A 23951-nucleotide genomic window follows, 5' to 3' on the forward strand; every position below is an offset into this window, starting at 1 on the left:
ATTAAATTTCTTTTAGAAAGGAAGTAATACTGTATATACTTTCATATTTGAGGACGGGACAAAGTATGCTTTTCTTTACCTTGATTGTACAGAATCTCATCTAAGGGCTTTTACAACTATTTTTTCAATTCCCAACATTGCCATTTTTCAGACAAAAACAGGAACCGGAAAGAAATGGCTGGCAATCAGTCTGTGGTCTGACACATGCTGCTGGCTCAGACAGCTAGAGTATATGTTGTCTTGATTCTCATGAAATGCAGTCTTCTGACGTTGGATCAAACAACTTTAATCGTTCAAAGTGACAGTAAGTGTTAGAATAAACCACAACATCTGAACCGTTGGCAGTGATATAACTCCACCCAAAGGTCGGTTCTAAGACAGCCTTGTGAACACTGCTATTGCATGTACCATAGACTTCTTTGGTAAGAGGTTATTTTTCTGCAAGTTGTTCACATCTTGACTACATGTATCCAGACATGCATACATGAGAACAATAAAAACAGCCATTTATATATATATATATATTTGGTAATTCATGCAAGACAAATTTTAGTTCTTAGATGGTTTCCTTCCTCATAATCCATCAGAAACCTATCAACACTGTCATTAATTTAAAAGTTTAAATGTTGACAGCTTTAAAAAGGGGAAACCTACAGAGTATCACTCTTATGACAGATGGTAGAGTAGAAAAGCAAAAAACGCATTCTAAATCTAACTATGCACAATTTTAAAATTATCTGTGAAACAAAATTTAGATGATTTGCCATTTGGGATTATGCATAGTGCTGGTAGAAGGTTGACTATATTTAATACAAAGGTATTTTATCAAATTTCCTCCCTAAAAAAAATCAATTGTGTACCTCATGACCTTGGATTACAAGACTATAGAATGTACAAGCTGCTGCCACAGCAGCATTTGGTATACATTTAGCTGTGAGAAAATGACCATCCCCCAAATAAAAATTGTCTAAAATTCCTGATGGACATTTTCCATGGTAGTCTCATATATGGTTGGAGTTTGGAGTGTATAATTGCATAAAGAAATAAAATGGATAAGATAGAGTGGGCAGGTTATGGAAAGCATTGCATGAAATATTTATTATTTCAGGGTTTAGTCAGGTACTGCTTACCAAGTTTAAGATTGCAGACCTCCTCTCCTCTGCTGCTACTGAACCTGTTTTTTTGTTTGTTTGCTTGGTCTCTGCCAAGCAGCACATGGGATCTTCTTTTTTGGAACAAGGATTGAACTTGTGCCCCCTGCATTGGAAGCACAGAGTTGTTGTTGTTTTTAAGATTTTTTGACGTGGAATATTTTTAGTCTTTATTGAATTTGTTACAATATTGCTTCTGTTTTTATGTTTTGGTTTTTTGGCCACAAGGCATATGGGATCCTAGTTCCCCTACCAGGGATTGAACCTGTACCCCCTGCATTGGAAGGCAAAGTCTTAACCACTGGACCGCCAGGGAAGTCCCTGTGATTATTTATATTGACACATTTGTTTTATTATTTACAATTATCATTCATGGCACTGTCTCTTACTCCCAGATTATGGGCAATATGAAGAGCAGGGAAAATATCTTTGTTCTCATATCATTTTATCCCAGAGCCTAACATAGTGATTGAGCTCAGTAAGTGCTCAAAGGAATAAACAAACAGAACAATGTGTGAGTGTGTGAACACAAGTGATATGTATACACAAGACTATGAAAAGTGGCTTTAAAACAAAGACGTGCTTCTGGATAAAATTGACCAAGTTGCACTCTGGACTCTCTCCCATGACTCTCCTTTTTTTTTTTTTTCCTTGAAATTAAACTGATACTCATTTTGGCATTGCCTAAAATGTCCTTATCTTTAGTCCCAAAAGCAATGTGGACCACAAGGGCCAGCACTGCGGCATGGTCCATGGGTCAAAGGATCATGCAGTGGTGTAATCTCTTGGAAAAGCATGGAGAAGTTAGAATAAGTTCTATAAAGGCAAACACTGAGATTCGGAACTGAACCAAGACCATTGCTAAGACTTTGAGACAAGCTGGAGGCTAGAAATGGGAGCTAAAGGCAGTTTGCATTCTAGATAAAGGAAATAAGGTAACAAGAATTAGGGAGAGCAAGAAAGAAGAGGGCCCAGAACTTGAGGTGTGATGAGGGCTGCTTTCCTGAAGTTCCTCCCCTTGGGTGCAGCCACATGACGGGTAGCAGGCATAATAAGGTCAGGATGAATGTGTACTTTATCAACTTCTAGAGTCTGCTAAGGGCTTCATTTTCATCCAGGGGTTTCATTTAGTGAGGCATGCTTCATTCATTTATTAAAGAAACATGTTTTGCTGCCTATGGTATACCAGTCACTAAATGAATGTGGTGAGAAAACACAACTGTGATGAGCCACGGCCCCTGCTCCCAATCTGAAAGGAAAAACAGACTCATGAACAGATAATGAAAGGAAGCGGGCTAGGGAAGCATGTACAAGTGTTAGGGAGTTCAGAGGGAATGCTGGAGTGTAGCTGGGGATAGTGATGGCTGGCATGGGAAGATCTTCAGGAAAAATTCAATGAAACAAAGTCTGGAAGGCTGGAGTAGAAGTTTAGCAGTCAAACTAAGAGAACAGGAGTAATAGAAGCAGGTAGAAAAATTAACTAATTAAAAATCAGCACCATAAAAATCTGAGGCACACGAAAAATCAGGATATACTGAGATCAGGTTGTTCAGGTGAGATGGGAAGAAGCGATGGGATACATGGCTGCAACTGTGACCATGGCCTCAACCAGAAAGCTTGTGGGACCTTGAAAAATTAATGAAAACTGGCAGATAAGTTCAGTGGTGAGAAATGCAGATGTCCGGAATTTGAACCAAGACACTGGTAAGAGGGGATGAAGAGAAGGTCATAGATTTGAAAAGCAGTTTGGAGGAAGACTGGACAGAATTTGGTGACATGACTGCATGCTGGGGTGAAGTATGGGATAATCATATTTGAGTCCAGGGTTTTTGGTTTGGGAAAACACGAGACGTAGCAAGTGTGGAAGAGATGAGTTTGGTTTTAGACATGCCGAGTTAAGAGTTCAAATTCATTATGTCCAAAATTAAACTCATGGATATGGAAAACCATATGAGGAGGCCATTGGTAGTTGAAAATATGATTGTGTCATGACCTGAATGAAACACCTCTCTCTACTTCTGCCAAGATCAAGGATGCGTTCTGGGCTTTTTATTCTGAGAAGCTCATGTAACCCATAACTTACTCACAAATGTTCATTATGTATTTTGCTATTCAATGAGAGTACACAGGGTTTTTTTTTTTTTTCTTGTTTAACGCCTATGTCAAAATAAGAGTTTGGCTAGAGGAAGCGTAAAGTCCCTTCTAATGTACTAATCTCTGTGTTTGGATAAAGTCTATGTCTTTAACAAAACTCTAAAACCCAAAAATAAAAGATGAAAACACACACTTTTGGTTTCCCCTACACAAATATAAAAGACATTCTTGGTTTTGTCTTCCCAGCATTCACATCTCCAGCTCCCTTCTGCGAAATTAACTGTGTGCAGTTTAAATGTCAGAACTGACACTTGGGCAACCTGGCACATGAACGAGGTTAATCCAATGCATTATCATGGGATTCTATATTTCATGAGCAATGCAAGGACAGGGTTCAAGGGCAGTACTGAGGTGACACCCTGATCAGCCCACCCAGTGATAAAGCAGTAACTGTGAGTCTGCTCCTTTTCAACTCTAGTGACCTTTTGGTTTCTATGTCCAAGCTTCCCATTCTTTAGTCTTCTGTTTGTCCTGTGAGCCTGACGTCCTCTTAATAAATCCCCTTTGCTTCAACTAGTCAGTTAGTTTCTGCCACTTTGGATAAGAAATCTGACTGAACATCAGATTAAATTAAGTCACTCAACCAAAAAGAAAATACTAGATGTATTTCCTAACTAATTGAAATAACGATTACTACTAACACCACTGAATCTAGTCCAGAATCAGAAAAAACCTCACAGTGACTTTTTATGAAAAGACAACTTAGACACATTCCTTACTATCTGTCTGGTTATCCTTACAGTAAGTTGAACATAGGCAGGATTCTTTCTGGAAACACCTAAATTGGTTGAGGAGTAATTTCAGTAGTATTATTTTCACTTAGTTTTAAATTGTAAAAGATTTAATTATTTTCTGCAGGTAAGTATCTGAATAGGAAAGATATCTTATTCTTATTGCTTTGGTAGCATGTACTGAGTGCTTATTGTGGCAAAGCAATGTGCTAGACGTTGAAAGAGTTTTCTCTTTCATTATTTTATATTTTAAAGAATTGAGCACATTAATGCTTCCATAGTAAGTTCCTGTCCTTGTGGAGCTTATATTCTAATGAGAAAGACAGGGGAAAAACAATAAAAACCATAACAGTAAGTTGTAGTATGTACTATGAAGTACACAGACTAGCAGATGAGATGGTGACCTATAATGAGACCTACCTTATATACGGCAGCCAGAGACAGCTTCCCCAAGGATAGGGTCGATATGCCAAGACCTAGAGGATGACAAGGGGCTGCCATTACACACAGTGGAAAAGCTCATCCTGGTGTCATTAGTTACACACTGTGGGGATTTGGGCAATTTATTTAACCTCTCTGTGTCTTTGTTTCCTCATCCGTAAAATATGGAACACGATAGTACCTGTTCCATACTGCTGTTGTGAGGATTAAATGTATGCATATAGAAGGTACCTAGAACAGTCTCTCATGTGTAGCAAGCACAAAACAAATAGCAGTTATTTCTACTATCCCAAAAAAGAAGGCTGGCACATGCAAAAACCTGAGGCAAGAAAGATCTTTACAGACTAATTAAACTGAAATAAGACTAGTGAAATAAGATAGCATCATGACTCAATGGACCTGAACTTGAGCAAATTCTGGAAGATAGTGGAGAACAGGGAAGCCTGACATGCTACACTCCACAGGGTCATAAAGAGTCAACACAACTGAGCGACTGAGCAACAACAAAGACTAATGTGGCTAGAGCAGAGAAGGCAAAGAGGTAAGTGCCCAAGTTGAGGCTAGAAACATAGACGATCAGATCAGGCCGAGCCTTGCGGTTCATAGGAAAGAGTCTGGATACTTTTCTTAAGGAAAAGGGAAGCCACTGAAGAATTTAAGCAGGAGATTGATGTTATTTAAGTTTTAAGATGATCCCTTCAACTGCTGTATGGAGAATAGATTGGAGGGGGAAAGGAGTGAAGGTGGGACATGATGGTGGCCAGGCTTAGGTGGAAGGAGTGGAAAAGAAGAGAGCGGTTGCAAGATATACTTTGGAGGCACTTGGCAGTATTTGTAAATTAACTGAATCTAAGTGGGGGAGGGAGAAAAAAGGGAGAAGGCCAAGGCCAGGCTGCCACATACAGTTGGACAGCATGTTCAGTAATTGTGCCGAGCTGACAAGGGCACATGGGAGCTGACATCCAACACTTAGTTCACAAAATCCTGTCCCCTGGCATGTACCCTTGGAAACAGTGCCTTTTTCTGATTTCTACAAAGGCAATACACAGGCTGGAGGCAGTCTCACCCTTTAATGCTGGCTTGGTATTAGATAAATGATATTACCACTGACAGAAATGAGGGATTCATTTTCTGTATCAGTTATAAGATTCTTCAGATTTCCGTATTTTTTTCTTTCTTTACTTTTAGTAAATTATGTTTTCCTAGACTTTTGTCCATTCCATCTAAATTTTCAGATTTATTGACAAAGTTGTTCATAATAATAATAATAAGGATAATGATATCCTCTTCCTATCCCTTTAAAACCTGCATTTGTGTCTTCTCTCTTTCTTGGTCAGTCTATTCAGAGGCTTATATCAGAGAATCAGCTTTGGGGAGTGACTGTTAATGGTACAGGGTCTCTTTCTGGGGTGATGAAAGTGTTCTGAAATTAAATACTAGTGAGGGTGTACAACTGTGAATATACTAAAAACCACTGAATTGTATCCTAAAAAGATACATTTTATGCATTTGAACTGTATATTCACTTGTTATTTTATGTATATGTATTATATTTTGTGCGCATATATGTATATGTATACACACAGAAAATAACACAACCAGTATAACCTGTATAACCAGTAACCTGTATAAGTACTAGTGAAGTTTATAGTACTGGACTACATCAAGGCTTCCAGTGAAATTATTTGTCTTAGTTTTTGTACACTATAATGTTCTTCTGGGGCTTCCCATTCTTTTTATCATATAGTTTTTGACAAATTAACCATCGTTAGTATTGCCAGGAAGGTAAGATTCAATAATATATGATTTCTTTAAATCCTTCAAATTTTAAATAATGACCAGTAGTTTCCAGAGATTACTGGTACATGTTTTATTCATAGAGACCAAATGAATCTAAGAAAAGTAGGTCACAGAACACAATCTAATTCAAACTTGGCACTAAATGATGCAATGTTTTTTCTTCACATAATCATGATGTTCTAATCATTCTATGATTCTGACCTTTAAGTCAGTGGGTAGTCTATTATTACTTAGTAGCTGCTGAATCCAGAGTCAACATTTTGGAGCTAAAGAATGCCCATCCTCTTTCAAAATTCTTTGGCTTACAAAAAGCTGAGCCCAGCTAAAAACTCTTGCCAAGGTTTAGTTATTTCATGCATATGAACTAAATAACAAACAGAATACAATTAGCAGAGGGTAAAAAAAAATAGAGACTACACTTCTTTTCTAACATATTAAAAACATTAAATATATTAAACATTTTTAAAAACTACCTTCAAGAATATTATATTCTCAAGAAACTATAAATCAAATTTTTTTCTATTTCTCAAAATGTTATACTTTCTTTTTTCTATAGATAGTAGGCCAAAATAAAATCTAAGTCAAGTTAGAAATTTTAAAAATTCAAATAACAGAGTATCTGTTCTATCTACAGGCTACCAATAAGAGAGATTTTTTTGCTTCTCAAAGATATATAATGCATAAATTTAAAAGGTAAAATAAAGGACAGAAATGGTATGGACCTAACAGAAGCAGAAGATATTAAGAAGAGGTGGCAAGAATACACAGAAGAACTGTACAAAAAAGATCTTCATGACCCAGATAATCACGATGGTGTGACCACTCACCTAGAGCCAGACATCCTGGAATGTGAAGTCAACTGGGCCTTATGCCAGCAAATTTGGAAAACTCAGCAGTGGCCACAGGACTGGAAAATGTCAGTTTTCATTCCAATCCCAAAGAAAGGCAATCCCAAAGAATGCTCAAACTACCGCACAATTGCACTCATCTCACACGCTAGTAAAGTGATGCTTAAAATTCTCCAAGTAAGGCTTCAGCAACACATGAACCATGAACTTCCAGATGTTCAAGGTGGTTTTAGAAAAGGCAGAGGAACCAGAGATCAAATTGCCAACATCTGCTGGATCATCGAAAAAGCAAGAGAATTTCAGAAAAACATCTATTTCTGCTTTATTGACTATGCCAAAGCCTTTGACTGTGTGGATCACAATAAACTGTGGAAAATTCTGAAAGAGATGGGAATACCAGACCACCTGACATGCCTCTTGAGAAAACTGTATGCAGGTCAGGAAGCAACTGTTAGAGCTGGACATGGAACAACAGACTGGTTTCAACTCAGGAAAGGAGTATGTCAAGGTTGTATATTGTCACCCTGCTTATTTAACTCATATGCAGAGTACATCATGAGAAACACTGGGCTGGAGGAAGCACAGCTGGAATCAATATTGCCGGGAGAATATCAATAACCTCAGATATGCAGATGACACCCTCCTTATGGCAGAAAGTGAAGAACTAAAGAGTCTCTTGATGAAAGTGAAAGAGGAGAGTGAAAAGTTGGCTTACAGCTCAACATTCAGAAAAGTAAAATCATGGCATCCGGTCCCATCACTTCACGGCAAATAGATGGGGAAACAGTGGAAACAGTGGCTGACTTTATTTTGGGGGGCTTCAAAATCACTGCAGATGGTGACGGAAACCATGAAATTAAAAGACGCTTACTCCTTGGAAGGAAAGTTATGACCAACCTAGATAGCATATTAAAGAGCAGAGACATTACTTTGCCAACAAAGGTCCGTCTAGTCAAGGCTATGGTTTTTCCAGTAGTCATGTATGGATGTGAGAGTTGGACTATAAAGAAAGCTGAGCACTGAAGTATTGATGTTTTTGAACTGTGGTGCTGGAGAAGACTCTTGAGAGTCCTTTGGACTGCGAGGAGATCCAACCAGTCCATCCTAAAGGAGATCAGTACTGGGTGTTCATTGGAAGGGCTGATGTTGAAGCTAAAACTCCAATACTTTGGCCACCTGATGCAAAGAGCTGACTCATTTGAAAACACCCTGATGCTGGGAAAGATTGAGGGCAGGAGGAGAAGCGGACGACAGAGGATGAGATGGTTGGAAGGCATCACCGACTCAATGATCATGGGTTTGGGTAGACTCCGGGAGTTTGTGATGGACACAGAGGCCTGGTATGCTGCAGTTCATGGGGTCGCAAAGAATAGGACACAACTGAGTGACTGAACTGAACTGAACTGATAGGATTTCCAATGTACTGGCAATGTTCTTTTTCTCAAGCTGAGAAGTGGATGTCTGGATGCTCACTATGAATATATTTATTTACATACATAATTGTACATGTCTTTACATGCTTCTGAATTTAACCAAAAAATGAAAAGGAAAGAACGAGGGTAAATCTATATGGATTAATATAGTAAGATGTATGTGATATATTAAGAAAAAAACATAAGAGACCATAAAGCCTATTACAAATGGCATAATCCTTATTTTATGGGAAAAAATTATCATGTATGTATGCATTTGGACATATCACATGCTTATATAAAAACCATGGAGAATATGTAACAAACCTCTGGAGAATGGGATTATAAGGATAATTTTGGGAGGAACAGTGTGGCATTGGAGAGATTTCATATCTTTTCTATGATGGTATATATATATATATATATATATATATATATACCTTTCATATCTTTTCTATGATGGTGTGTATATATATATATATGGTATATACACATGTGTACATATAGGTATGTATATATACACACACATACGTATATATTTACTTCTATAGGTTTCAATTGACAAATAAAATCTTGCCCAAGACAGTTTAGCAAGCAAAACAAGAGATCAGATTTGACTACATTCCACTAAACATTTATACAGCTATAGAAAGTGAACTATAGAGTAAAAATTGTCCCATATGCTTGGTGAGGAATAGTTTATAGAAAAGTTTAAGGCACTGTGTTTAAAACTATGTTTCTCACATTGTAGTTAGAGAAACGAAATCATTTTATCAACAACAGCTGATCTATTTTTATATAAAATTTATCGTAAAGAATCTGAATTCAACTGTTTTAGAAATGTTGTTCTTGTTCAGTTGCCAAGTCATGTCGAACTCTTTGCGATCACATGGAATATAACACGCCAGGCTTCCCTGTCCTTCACCATCCCCTGGAGTTTGCCCAAGTTCATGTCCACTGAATTGGTGATGCCATCCAACCATCTCATCCTTTGTCACTCCCTCCTATAAAACATTAAAAAATTTTTCCCAAATAGTAATGAAAAGAAAATACTTATTTAATTATATTTAAGTTCTAAGCATGATTCTAAGTGTTTTATGTATTAATTCAATTATTACAACCAATTGTTATAATTATATATATTTTATAGATGAGATACAGAGAGGTTAAATAATCTGACAAAGGTTGCACAACTTGTAAGTATCAGAACCAGGATTTAAACTCAGGCATTTTGATTCTAATTTTCCACCATTCTATATCGTCTCTTAAAGAATTTTAACTAAAACCTAATATTCATTATTAAATGATATATTGTAGCACTGAAGTATGTTTTGTGTCTACCTCCATGAGATACATGAAAACATTTTGAAAAATATAGAACATTATAAAATGCAAAATATTAAGGTTGTAAAGCTTTAGTTATTATCTGCCTCTCCATAATTCAAAGATTCTTATGCTTTGGATCTACAGTAGATTATATGGAATGTTACGCTTGTCAAGACAAAATTTGTTTTTGAAGGAAATAGTATACTATTACAGTATAAATAGTATTTTGAGATACTGATCATAACTTTCTTATTTACTTCACAGACTAATATGAATTGCCCCAACAATTGTGTTTATACATTCCAGTGCCAAGGAGCTATAGAGCTAGTTAAGTCATAGTTTATCTATTGAAATGTATTCTGTGTTAATAGATAAAAGTTTGAGAGCAAATGATACCGTACAGTGTTTTTTTTCCAAAAAATTAATATTCACTTTAGAGTATGGAAAACATTTTTTAAAAATTCTAGAGAATAATTACAACACTGCATATAAGGAAAGATTAAAATGAGTGTTATAAGACACATGAGGTATATAACAGTTCAAAGAAGGTAGAAACTGTTGGATTATGAAATAATTGCAGAAGTTTTTATGCCTAATGAAGTTGGGGCTGCAAGGGAGCGAAAGAATCAAGAGTTCATAAAAGAGGATACTTTACTTTTGGTTTTTAACAAATTAAATATAATTATGACTTTACTTTGCCTACTTTCTTAGAATTGTTGAAAAATCACTGTAATTCTGGAGGTACATTTCGGAAAAAATATAATAGTGAAACGGTTGCTGGTTTTTTTAAACTATTCATGTGATAATGTTTTTCTAACATTATCACATGAATAGTTCTTCCTTTTTTTTTAATCCAAGCCAATTAAATGATGAAAATCCCTTCTTTTGTAATTCTTTTAGCATTAATTACTAGAACTTAATTACTGTTTCTCTGATTTTAGTTAGACAAGCCCAAACAAACATATAGACCAATTGGCTACTAGTTATTACATATATATTTTACTAATGAAAAATGTAGAGGTCACTGATAGGTCAAAGTTTATTTGGTAACATTCAGGACTTCAAACTTTCATTTCAAAGCTTTACCACACTCAGGTTATCATAGCTTGGAAATATGAAAGTGAAAACACTAGGAATCTGAACTCTCAAATCAATAGTGGGATGCAGCAAAAGAGCGGGGGGCTACAATAGTTACATCTCCCAATCCTCTGAAAAGCAAATGTAATTTATACCAGGAAAAGTCATTTAAGTAAAATGTTACACACTGTAAAAAAGCAAAAGGAAGTTGTATAAGAATTGGCTATTAAAGAACATTCAGTTAGAGGCAACTCTAATGATGGAACTGCCAGGAAGTGGTTTAAAATATCTCCTTTAAAAAACAAATAGTACAGCAACTAGTTTTATTATCCTTAATAAATTCCCTGGGCCTTATTTATGTTTACCCAGAGATCTATGAATGCTTAAATTTACAGATATTCTTAAAAGAGCTCCCATCCTTCCTATTACATGGTGGGAAAAGAGTGGGTGTTATGTCATATTGTGGGTAGGAAAGGGTAGGACAGCGCAAGAGGTAGGTTTTGGTGCCAACAGACTGAGAACTTGTCCCAGAATTAATGCCTGGAAGGAATCCAAGCTTGCAGTAATCAACATTCAGTCCCTATTCCACACAAGCAAAAAGGAGCAAACTATGCAATAAGAAAATCAGACAAATTAAAAAAGAAACTGTTAGAGACCCCCCAAAAATGGTTTCTTTTTAAAGTGCATTGGAGAAAGTGGTCAAGATCATATTATTTTAAAACATAGATTATCCTTCTGATAATCTAAGGCTATAGCAAAAGCAATATGGAGCAGTTACCTAAACAATTACATAGGAAGTGGAGCAAAATATTGTTCACTAAGGTTGTGTCAGGAAACTGAATAATACTGAAATTTAAGTTCACTGGGGCATGAACCCAAATGCAAACTACACACTAAAAAATTCAGCTTGACCTAACTATGAAGCTGCAATCAGCAACTGGGTTTTTTTTATGCATGTGGATTTTTCTTTTTGCATGTGGATTTTTCAATCAGACTCATATTGCTTTGGTCAATTAAAGGATTCCTTGATTTTTTTTTTTTAATTGGAAATGATACATCTTTACCCATTAGCTAGGTCAAGAGTATAGGTAATTGGTACTACTGTTTTCTTGAACCAAGAGAGTGTTTTAGATCAGATATAATCTTTATTTACTCTTTCTTCCAATATCTCCTTCTTCCTAGAGGAAGAGAGAAACAGTACCTTACTAATACACAAAAATCTTTTCTGATGCTCATGCTTTCCTCTCAGTTGTGCAGATATGGATGTGAAAGGACATTCTATAGTCTGCAATGAAGATGAAATAGATCATTTATTAAACTTGGTTAATAAAATGCAAAATAATAAACTTTATGATGAGGTTTGACAAGATTGATAAATGATATGATAAAAAGCATAAAGAACTAAAACCCAGGAAACTAGTCCACTCTCTAGACCTGTTACCTGGTACAGATGACGCTTTCTGGGCTTCAGTTTTATCATCTATGCACCTACTTTATGAGTGATTCTGAGGGATTAGATGAGATTAATATCGTGAAACAAATAACAGAGCTGTATAAGGACATGCTATTATCGACCTTGTATTCTATTTTATTATTTGTCAGTTAGCATATAACTGCAGTCCCTTATGAAGCACAATGGACCTGGAATCTGAATTGAAACTTTTCTAGCCCTCATTTTTTTTTTAATAAATAAGGAGTAATGCCACATATAGTTCCTTTGGTGAAATGCTTTTGGTAGGGGCTCTTTATATATGGCAAATAACAAGCCATAAAATTGGGACTTTCTTAGAAATTCCAGATTCAACATCTGTATTAGCTTAGATTAGCTTTGGGAGTAAATGACAGAAACAATAGCTTAATAAAGAGAGAAATTTGTTTTTGTCTCATAGAAAAATCCAGGAAGTGGTTCATGACTGGCATTGTGACCCAAACTGCCAAGAATTCAGGAGTCATTAACCTTGATATTCTGAACTGCGGGGCTTCGACCTCATGGTCTGAGAGGGCAGCATCACATTCCAGTGCAGCAAACAGGGAAAGGCTCAAAGGACAGGAGTAAAGAGGCCTACATCTTGCTCTCTCCTGAAGAATGTTCATGAAAACTGCCACAAGAGGAACTTCCCTGGTGGTGCAGGGGATAAAGAAGCTGCCTGCCAACCCAGGGGACATGGGTTCTATCCCTGCTCCAGGAAAATTCTACATGCCGCAGCCTGTGTGCCCCAACTGCTGGGCTTGCGCTCTAAAGCCAGAAAGTCACAACTATTGAGCCTGCATGCTGCAATTCCTGAAGCCCGTGCACTTAAGAGACTGTGCTCTGTCACTGCAATGAGAAGCCTGTGCACCGCAACTGGAGAGTTAGTTAACCCCTGCCCTCTGCAACTAGAGAAAGCCTGCGTACAGCAACGAAGACCCAGTGCAGCCAATAATTAATTAGTTAATCAATTAAAAAACTGCCAAAAGACACTTCCATTTGTATGCTGCTGGCCACGCCTGGTTGCAAGCTGGAAATAAAATGTCCATTGCAAATGGGCACAAATCTGACCTGCTACAACTCTGGGAACTACTATTGGGAGATAACTATCAGTCTCTGCCATTTATCAGTTAATTTATATAACTGTTTTAGTTTAGAAACTTTTTCTTCTTGAATGACTAAAGAGACTGGCCCAAGAAATATGTCAGAAAAGTGAAAGAAAGCTGCTTTGTGAATGTTTATTATTGTCTTTTTAATTCTGAAAAGTAGGAAGCTCCAATGGTGGCTTCCCAGGTGGCTCTGGTGGTAAAGAACCCGGTTGCAATGCAGGAGAGGAAAGTGAGGCGGGTTCAGTCTCTCGGTCCAGAAGATCCCCTGGAGGAGGGCACAGCAGCCCACTCCAGTATTCCTGCCTGGAGAACCCCATGGACAGAGGAGCCTGGCAGGCTACAGTTCATAGGTCACAAAGAGCTGGACAGGACTGAAGTGACTTAGCACACACACACAAGCTCCAGTGACTTTAGTGGTTTAAAATGACGATTAGGTTTGTCACTGTGTAATTATTATTCCTACACTTCTGAATATCTAAAATGCTTATTTCTCTGTCTGCACATTGACCTACAACATACCGCTGCTGCTGCTGCTAAATCGCTTCAGTCGTGTCCGACTCTGTGCAACCCCATAGACGGCAGCCCACCAGGCTCCTCCATCCCTGGGATTCTCCAGGCAAGAACACTGGAGTGGGTTGCCATTTCCTTCTCCATACAACATACTAAACAAAGCTAAAAATAATGTAAGCATAAATAACGAGAATACGAAAATCCTCAAAACATTTACAAAAACCACGAAGGGGAGGCAGCATGAAATGTAGCAAGAGAACAGGTTTTGTAAAGAGAGTCCTGGGTCAGAAGCCCACTGTTAACCCATTCATGCATTCATTCATAGCATCTATTGACATTATGTGTGCATGTTTCAGATACTGTGTGTTAGGCACGGAATGTAAAACTTGCTTAGGGAGACAGGAAAAAACCTACAGTTTTATAAATAATAATTCAAATTACCACTATAATAAGTAATTCAAAGTAAGAGTACAGGGTTCTATGAATATCTAAATGCAAGATCTAGCAATTACACAGAATGAGGGAAATTTATATTTACTAGTTGAAAGATCTTTTACACTTGAAAGTTTACATACATTACATAGAAAAAAAAAGAAATCGCAAAATAGGGTGCACAGTATAATTCAATTTCATTTATACAGTTGCCCCTCAAAATTGTAAAAATATTACTACTGTTTCTGTGACAATATTATGCGTGTATAAATCCACAGAAAAAAATTGTAGGAATTACTTTGAACTATCAACAGAAGTCATCTCTGATATTTTTGTTAAATATTTTTCTAAGGATTTAATTGTTTGCAACCAGCACATGTATTTCATTTGTGTTCAGAAAAAAACCTCTTTAAATGCATTTAAAATATAAGTTTAGGAATATAAAATTAACCACAACATGAGTCTGATGCCTGGACACTGATTTACATCTAGTAAGTGCTCAGTTCAGTTCAGTTCAGTCGCTCAGTCATGTCTGACTCCTTGCAACCCCATAGATTGCAGCACGCCAGGCCTCCCTGTCCATTACCAACTCCCAGAGTTTACTCAAACTCATGTCCATTGAGTCGGTGATGCCATCCAACCATCTCATCCTCTGTCCTCCCCTTCTCCTCCGGCCCTCAATCTTTCCCAGCATCAGGGTCTTTTTAAATGAGTCAGCTCTTTGCATGAAGTGGCCAAAGTACTGGAGTTTCAGCTTCAGCATCAGTCCTTCCAATGAACACCCAGGACTGATCTCCTTTAGGATGGACTGGTTGGGTCTCCTTGCAGACCAAGGGACTCAAGAGTCTTCTCCAACACCATGGTTCAAAAGCATCAGTTCTTTGGCACTCAGCTTTCTTTATAGTCCATCTCTCACATCCATACATGACTACTGGAAAAACCATAGCCTTGACTAGACGGACCTTTGTTGGCAAAGTAATGTCTCTGCTTTTTAATATGTTATCTAGGTTGGTCATAACTTCTCTTCCAAGGAGCAAGTATCTTTAATTTCATGGCTTCAGTCACCATCTGCAGACAAAATAAAGTCTGTCACTGTTTCAACTGTTTTCCCATCTATTTGCCATGAAGTGATGGGACCAGATGCCATGATTTTACTTTTCTGAATGTTGAGCTTTAAGCCAACTTTTTCACCCTCCTCTTTCACTTTCATCAAGAGGCTCTTTTTAGTTTTTCTTTGCTTTCTGCCATAAGGGTGGTGTCATCTGCATATCTGAGGTTATTGATATTTCTCCCAGCAATCTTGATTCCAGCTTGTGCTTCATCCAGCCCACTGTTTCTCATGATGTATTCTGCATATAAGTTAAATAAGCATGGTGACAATTTACAGCCTTGACATACTCCTTTCCTGAGTTGGAACCAGTCTGTTGTTCCATGTCCAGTTCTAACTGTTGCTTCCCGACCTACATACAGATTTCTCAGGAGGCAGGTCAGGTGGACTGACATTCCCATCTCTTGAAGAATTCTCCACAGTTTGTGGTTATCCACACAGTCAAAGGCTTTGGCATAGTCAGTAAAGCAGAAACAGATGTTTTTCTGGAACGCTCTTGCTTTTTCGATGATCCAACAGATGTTTGCAATTTGATCTATGGTTCCTCTACCTTTTCTAAAACCAGCTTGAACACCTGAAAGTTCACAGTTCACGTACTGTTGAAGCCTGGCTTGGAGAATTTTGAGCATTACATTACTAGTGTGTGAGATGAGTGCAATTGTGTGGTGGTTTGAGCATTCTTTGGCATTGCCTTTCTTTGGGATTGGAATGAAAACTGACATTTTCCAGTCCTGTGGCCACTGCTGAGTTTTCCAAATTTGCTGGCATATTGAGTGCAGTACTTTTACAGCATCATCTTTTAGGATTTGAAATAGCTCAACTGGAATTCCATCACCTCCGCTAGCTTTGTTCATGGTGATGCTTCCTAAGGCTCACTTGACTTCACATTCTAGGATGTCCGGCTCTAGGTGAATAATCATATCATTGTGATTATGTGGGTCATGAAGATCCTTTTTGTATAGTTCTTCTGTGTATTCTTGCCACCTCTTCTTAATATCTTCTGCTTCTGTTAGGTCCATACCATTTCTGTCCTTTATTGAGCTCATCTTTGCATGAAACATTCCCTTGCAGTGTTCTGTTAAGTACTCACTGTGTGTTTATTTTGTGAGAGCCAAAATCATCTCTACTTTAATTCCTTCAGTATTCCTATGAACTAAGGGAAATCAGAACTTACTTTCATTGCTTTGTAAATGGAAAAATATAATTATCTTTAATGTTGGATACCAAATCTTGTGTTTTTACTATGAAATAAATAATTAATTAACATATTTTAAAATGGGTTTCCCTGGTGGCTCAGGTGGTAAAGAATCCGCCTGCAATGCAGGAGACCTGGGTTCGATCCCTGGGTTGGGAAGATCCCTTGTAGAAGGGAATATTGCACTGCTGTTTAGTCGCTAAGTCATGTCTGACTCTTTTGCGGCCCCCTGGGCTATAGCCCACCAGGCTCCTCTGAATATTTTATTTATTTATTGTTTTTTTTGTTTGCTAATGCTTTTCTATTACGTCTTCCCAGGTGGTTCAATGGTAAAGAAACTGCCTGCCAATGCAGGAGATGTGGGTTTGATCCTGAAATGGCAACCCACTGCAATATTCTTGCCTGGGAATTCCCATAGACAGTGGAGCTGCAAGAGTCAGACTGACTTAGTGACTAAATAGAAGCACAACATTCTTCTAATTAAAAAGGGTTGCCATTCCCTTATCCAAGGGATCTTCCCAACCCAGGGATTAAACCCAGGTCTCCTGCATTGCAGGCGGATTCTTTACAGTCTAAGCCACCAGGGAAGCCCCAGATCGAAAATGAAAAGGACATAGACCCTGCCCTCAAAACACTTTTGATTTAGTGATAGAGACACATACATAAATAACTTTCTAAATATACTACTAGAAGCACAAGATAACAATAGGCAATTTTTAGATGTAGACATAGCTCTAACATGCCAGTGCATGCACATTCTTCTATAGAGTGTCATAGAATTATACACTTTATTATGAGGGAAACCAAGGGCAAAAGGCATCAATGGCTTCCTCTGTTGCAAAAACACGAAAATACAGAAAAATAAATTTGAGCTGAGAAGATAAGAGGAGAAAGACAAATTTTGCTCAAATAGCTATCATACTTATAAAGCTTCATGGCTTTTGTGTAAAAAGTCACTTTCTAGTCTTTATGTAATGATCCTTAATTGTGAAACAGTTTAGCTGCTGACAGTGTAAAACCATTGCAGAAAAAGTCCTTCTCCTATCTCAAAAAAGTTCTGCTTTTCTCTTTTTTGTCAGTTTTTCTAGTGGTGACTGTGGTAATAAAAGAAAGCTTTAGATCCATAGTGATAAGATGGAGTGGTTATTTTTCTTTCTTGGCAGTCAGCATGGGCATTTATATTGAGAGCTCGCTAATAAGCATTTTCATTATCAGTGTAATAAAACGCCTTCTTAATGGTTTTGCAGACAGAATCAGCTCTCACTGAGACATGCACTCATTCATCCAACCAACACTCTCTGTCACCTACAATATGCCAAATCATTATTGGACTCTGAGCTCTAAGAAATAAGGAAGCCAAAGTCCATGCCCTTGAATTCACATAGAGACTCATTGTATAGGGAACAAATTTCCTAAACTCTGGCATTCTGTGGTTAATAGAATCAACCATACTGTTAACCACATGGTCTTTATTTCTCCATTCATTTAATAAATGTGCATTGAGCTCCTTCTAAGTAGAAAAACTGTGCTAAACACAAAACAGCAGTTAAAAGCAGTCATAGCCTCTCTTCTAAAAGAGTACATAGTCGGGCTGGGGCAGATTGAGGAAGCAATTGTTAGTTTCCTAAACAGTTTCCACTATCCCTTCTTTTTCTCTAAAAGAAAACTGATTCTTGCATGGGGAGCAATATGTCCAGCTTCACATAATGGGTCATGATTAGTTTAAACCTGTGATTCCCAAACTGTATGCCCAGGCTCCAAGGACACTGGAGTAAACTCACTGGGGGCCATAGCATATTTTCATTTTCAAGGGAAGCACAGTGGAGCTCCGTATCTGTTGGGCAGCATGCACTACTAGCTTAAGGTGCAATTTTCACATGAGATTACCACATACCTTTAGACTATGCCATATCCCTGCAACACTGGATTTTCAGTGGTTGCTGACTGAAAAAGAAAATATGGCATGAAATGCATGTAGAACGAGAAATGGCAATCTCCAGTGTGATTCCAATGTTTGAGAAGTTATGGAGTACCCAATACAGAATTCTCATTAATAACACATGGCTGTTATTGTTCTATCAATTTATGTGCATAATTTATTCAAATGGCTACTAAGTTGTAAATGGAACTATTATGTATTTCTTGGGGCTTCCCTGATAGCTCAGTTGGTAAAAAATCCGCCTGCAATGCAGAGACTCCCAACAATTCCTGGGTTGGGAAGATATGCTCGAAAAGGGGTAGGTTACCCATCACAGTATTCTTGGGCTTCCCTGGTGGCTCAGCTGGTAAAGAATCTGCCTGCAATGCGGGATACCTGGATTTGATCTCTGGGTTGGGAAGATCCCCCAGAAAAGGGAAAGGCTACCCACTCCAGTATTCTGGCCTGGAGAATTCCATGGACTGGAGAATTCCATGGACTAAGTAGTCCATGGGGTCGCAAAGAGTCAGACACAGCTGAGTGACTTTCACTTGGCACCATGAAAATATCTACTGAGATCCCAAGGGAGCTGTGAACCAAGAAACTTTGGGAGCCTTTGGTCAAAGCCAATCATGTAAAACCTGTTTCCTGTTTCTTCAGCTTCCTTATATCTAGAGGTGACCATATGACCCAATTCCGGCCTAAGCAGAAATTTGCTGGGAGGTAAAGGAGGAATGAAGGTGCCCAAAGAACGTTTACTTTCCTGATAAAAGGGGACAGTGACTAAGATTGTTGGCTGTCCTTCAAAAGTCCAATTCCTTTAGTAGTAAAATCTTACAAGTTCCAGCTACAGACCACATGCTCCAGTATATTTTCCAGCTACATGTGACCAATTGACTAAGCTCTGGCTAAAGATACATGAGCAGAAGTGATACATGAAAACTCTGGATCATACCCTACCAAGGAAGGGGTGCACCTTCTGGTCTGTTCCTTTCATGGGTCACAGCCTTGTCCTGGGGAAGGGACTTGCATAAATCAATGAAGCTATGAGCAATGCTGTACAGGGCCAGCCAAGACGCAAAGATCACAGTGGAGAGTTCTGACAAAACGTGAACCACTGGAAGAGGCAATGGCAAACGCCAATATTCTTGCCACCAGAATCCCATGACCAGGATGAAAAGGCAAAAAGTTATGACGCTGGAAGATGAGCCCCTCATGTAAGAAGGTGTCCAATAAGCTCTTAGGGAAGAGCAGAAGGCAATTACTATATATAGTATGCTAGTACAGTAAAATCTCTTTGATACGAATACAACCTATTGATTCAAAATAATAACTGGATAAATTGACATTATTATAATGCAGAAACCATATTACTTTGGTTAATAAGCAAGTTTTAGTTAGTGAGTCAACTTGAGATTCTTAACCTGTACTACTTAGGACTAGACTCCAGCTCATGGTAGGTTACCTCTCCAAGGTACAGGTCGCATGATACTTGAACTATGACTAGGACTAGCAAAGAGGCAGAGCTTTAGCCATTGCTCCATGAATGAGTCTCTCTTAACTGAGGTAGAAATATGAAAAAGTGACATAAAGACAAAAGAAGACTTAAGAACAGATATGAATCAGCTAATGTCTCAGTTTCCCCTGTCCCATGGTTCATGTTACATCCATCTGGCTATTCGAACTGGCCTTTTCTCAGTTCTTCAAATATGCCATGCCCATTCCTACTTCATGGCTTTTGCGTGTGCTGTTTGCTCTGCCTAGAACACTGTCATGTCCCCAAATTTCTTCAATCCCCTCCCACTCTGCCTAGCTACATCTTCATTTTCCAGATCTCTTTCTGTACCTCACCTCAGAGAAGCCATACCTGACTCTCAGCTTAAGTTATACTCTTTTAAACATGCTGCACAGAGTATTGTAAAACCCATGACATTTGAAAAAAGTTATCAAGTTTTCTCTTATGTTAGATTAAAACCCCCATTAGGGTGGGTTCCAATTCTGTCCCAGGTCATTGTTAAATTCCCAGGACTTTTCTCATTTGATACATATTAGATAGTTGATAAACATTTATTCCATGAATGAATAAACAAAAGGAGAAAGAAATCCTATACCTTCAGTTGAAATGATCATTTAATGATTTATGGTGGAGAAAGACTTTCAGACAGGCTCTGAAAATGGACACAATAGTGGGACGCAGTGGGAATAGTTGATGCTGAGGTTAGGAGATAAAAAAGCTTGAGAGTGCTCCACGAGGAGTGGACAGTTCAGTTTGGCCATAGTATATGGACCGTGTAGAGAGTAGGAAAAGATTAGGTTGGAAAGGAAGGTCAACATAATATGGTGGGAAAGGCCTGTCTTGAAAATATTTAATTTTGTATTTGATCATGAGAGAAATGAAGGAACTGCATACATAGACTAAATGAAAGGCAAAAGAAAATGCATGGAGGAAACCTGTCCACAAACCAAGTGATGGTCGAGGCAACAACTAATAATAATAAAAACAGAACAGCTGACAGCAGAACATTAATGGGGAAAAAAAAGGCAGTGAGAAAAAGAATTACATGTTTAATGTGGATTCTGTGGAGAAAGATTAAAATGTTTAGCTAAAATATCTAGGTGGGGACAAGAAAGAGAGAGAAGCTGGTGTGCTTCCTGAGAGTAACTGGGAAAATGGTGAAGCCAGGAAAGTCAGAATAATCTGGTTTCAGAGATGGTGAAAGAGGGGAATGATGTAACACACTGAACTGTAACAAATTTTACAATATTGAGCTGGATTTTTTTTAAAAACTCACCTTGAACACTAGATCAGTGGCTGAAGATTAATGTAGAACTTCTGCTCTGATGAGTTTATCATTACATTTCTGATAATTCCTAGTCTGTTTTTCACATGGTTTTGTACTAGGGGGTTGCTTCAAGCCGTAAGATAAACATAGTGTGCTTTTTTGGAGAAATAACTGTGCAGAAAATTTGAGGCAATAACCACCAACCAACTTAATCCCTTTGCCTAACTTAACAATACTTTTTACGTTAAAACAAACAGAAATGTGTTAGAAGAGAAGGCCTGAATCACTTGGATTTTTTTTTAAAGAACTTTATTTGTTCACTTTCGGCTGTGCTGCACAGTCATTGCTGCGTAGGCTTTTCTCTAGTTGTAGCGGGCGGGGCCTCCTCTCTAGTGGCGGTGCAGGGACTTATTGCGGTGGCTTCTTTGTGGTAGGGCACAGGCTCTCGGGTGATCTGGTTTCAGTAGTTGCAGTGTATGGGCTCAGAAGTTGTGGTTCCAGGGCTCTAGAGCACAGGCTTAATAGGTTGTGGCACATGGGCTTAGTTGCTCGGCGACCTGGGGGATCCCAGGACTAGGGATCAGACCCGTATCCCCTGCATTGGTAGGAAGATTCTTTACCACTGAGCCATCAGGGAAGCCCAAGATTCACTTGGATTTTTAAATGACTCCCAAATTCAAAGAAATATCATGCTTGGCAAACTGCTTGATGGTCTACCAACCTTGCCCCAGTCTCCCCATCCCTCATTTGGAGTTTATTTTGCTAAGTAAGTTGTCTAAATAGTTTTTCACATCTATTACAGCTAGTAAGTGGCATAGCAAGAATTTTAAACCAGATCTCTCTAGAGTGTGCACTCTGAACACTACTTCCCTATATATTATTATATAATTCAATGGTATTTGAGTTTTAACATTTAACATCACTCACCAAGTAAATGACAACATAATGCCAAATACTGACAGCTGGCAATTTTTCAGTATGCATTAGCAGGGTCTCCAAGAATGCAATCAGAGCAAGTGATTTTTCACAGGGCTTGGGAGACATGGAAAATGGGATCATCAAAAGGACTAGAGTGCCATTTCCTAGCTCAGTTTCAGTTCAGTTCAGTTGCTCAGTCATGTCTGACTCTTCGCAACCCCATGAACTGCAGCACGCCAGGCCTTCCTGTCCATCACCAACTCCTGGAATTTACCCAAACTCATGTCCATTGAGTCAGTGATGCCATCCAACCATCTCATCCTCTGTCGTCCCCTTCTCCTCCTGCCCTCAGTCTTTCCCAGCTCAGTGGCCATTAATTTACATGGGTATGTTAAACATTCTTCGAAGGCTCAAACCATCCTTCAAACTTTTAAAACATAAAGCTGATATCATTTTCCTTTTCAAACTCTTGAAAGCACAGTTTAGAAAGTCCTTCACAATCTGGTTCCAGGGACTTCCCTGGTGGTCCAGTGACTGGGAATCTGCAGAGCATGGGCTCTAGACTTCAAGGGTTAGTAAAGGTTAGTCAGATTAAAGTGAAGAAACTGGGTTGGGAGGGAGAGCATTTCAGGCAAGAACAGGCAGAAGCAACATCATGTGGAAGAAAGAGCCAGGCCCACTAAGGAGAGTTCACTGAGGGAAGAATGATGAGAGAGGCTGACAAGGCAGGTAGGCAAAAGCCAGAAGCCGGAAAGTCATGTGGAATGTGGGCCTTCCCTTCATGGGCAATGGGAAGTCCACAAAGGGTACTGACCAAGGAATGACATGCTCAGATCAGACTTGCGCTTCAGATAGTTCACTCTACAGTCACTTGGAAATGGTATTAACAGGCACCGCTCCACGACTGCGATTTCCAGATGTATTATCTTCCACTGACTTTTACAGGTAAACGTGGAAACGGATGAATGGATTTACTTAACAAAATTGTAGTTTGACTTCTTATCAGATTTTAAAACACAGTAATTAAAAATACAAAAGCTTTCCCCTGAAAGCCTTAGGATGCATGTTAGTGTGTTTTGTTTTGTTTTTTATAAACTTTATAACTATAATAAGCAAATCACTTTGAAGCACTCCATTTTTAAGATGTTGCTCGATGCATGAAATGTGATATTATAGCATTACCAAACTGCTTTATAATCTTTTTAAAAAATTTGAATACACAAATATGATCAATGAATACAGAATTATATAATCACCAAGAGAAGTTACTAGAGTTTTCATAATGGTCTTTTGGTTTTTCCTCTGCTGATATTGGTGCCAAAGAAATTAGGTTATAACTATTGTTTCTCTTTGTGGCTGAAGAAACATTTCCAAGTACGGAATGAATGGAGTTCATTCAGAGGCCTTACAAATGGGCTGTGGCCCCTTATTATGCATAATGGGCCCCAGAGAGGATATTTAGGACAAAACCAACTTTTCTTTTTTAACCCATTGACAAGGTCCTCACATTTTAAAGGAGCTCTACACCCTGGATTTACTTAAGTTTATCTGTCCTCTTATCACAATTTCT

The 23951-nt window shown here is 38.3% G+C and overlaps 1 long non-coding RNA gene across 1 annotated transcript in view; it reads right to left on the reverse strand.

The window, feature by feature from the left end:
- The window catches only part of LOC133040983 (uncharacterized), a 119848-nt gene that overhangs the window by 39832 nt on the left and 56065 nt on the right, over positions 1 to 23951 (reverse strand). The window contains exon 2 of the long non-coding RNA XR_009689089.1: positions 4457 to 4512. This is a non-coding gene — a long non-coding RNA (uncharacterized LOC133040983). The remainder of the gene's footprint in view (positions 1 to 4456; positions 4513 to 23951) is intronic.

This window comes from Dama dama, chromosome 20 (genome assembly GCF_033118175.1).
Source record: "Dama dama isolate Ldn47 chromosome 20, ASM3311817v1, whole genome shotgun sequence".
Lineage (NCBI taxonomy): Eukaryota > Metazoa > Chordata > Mammalia > Artiodactyla > Cervidae > Dama > Dama dama.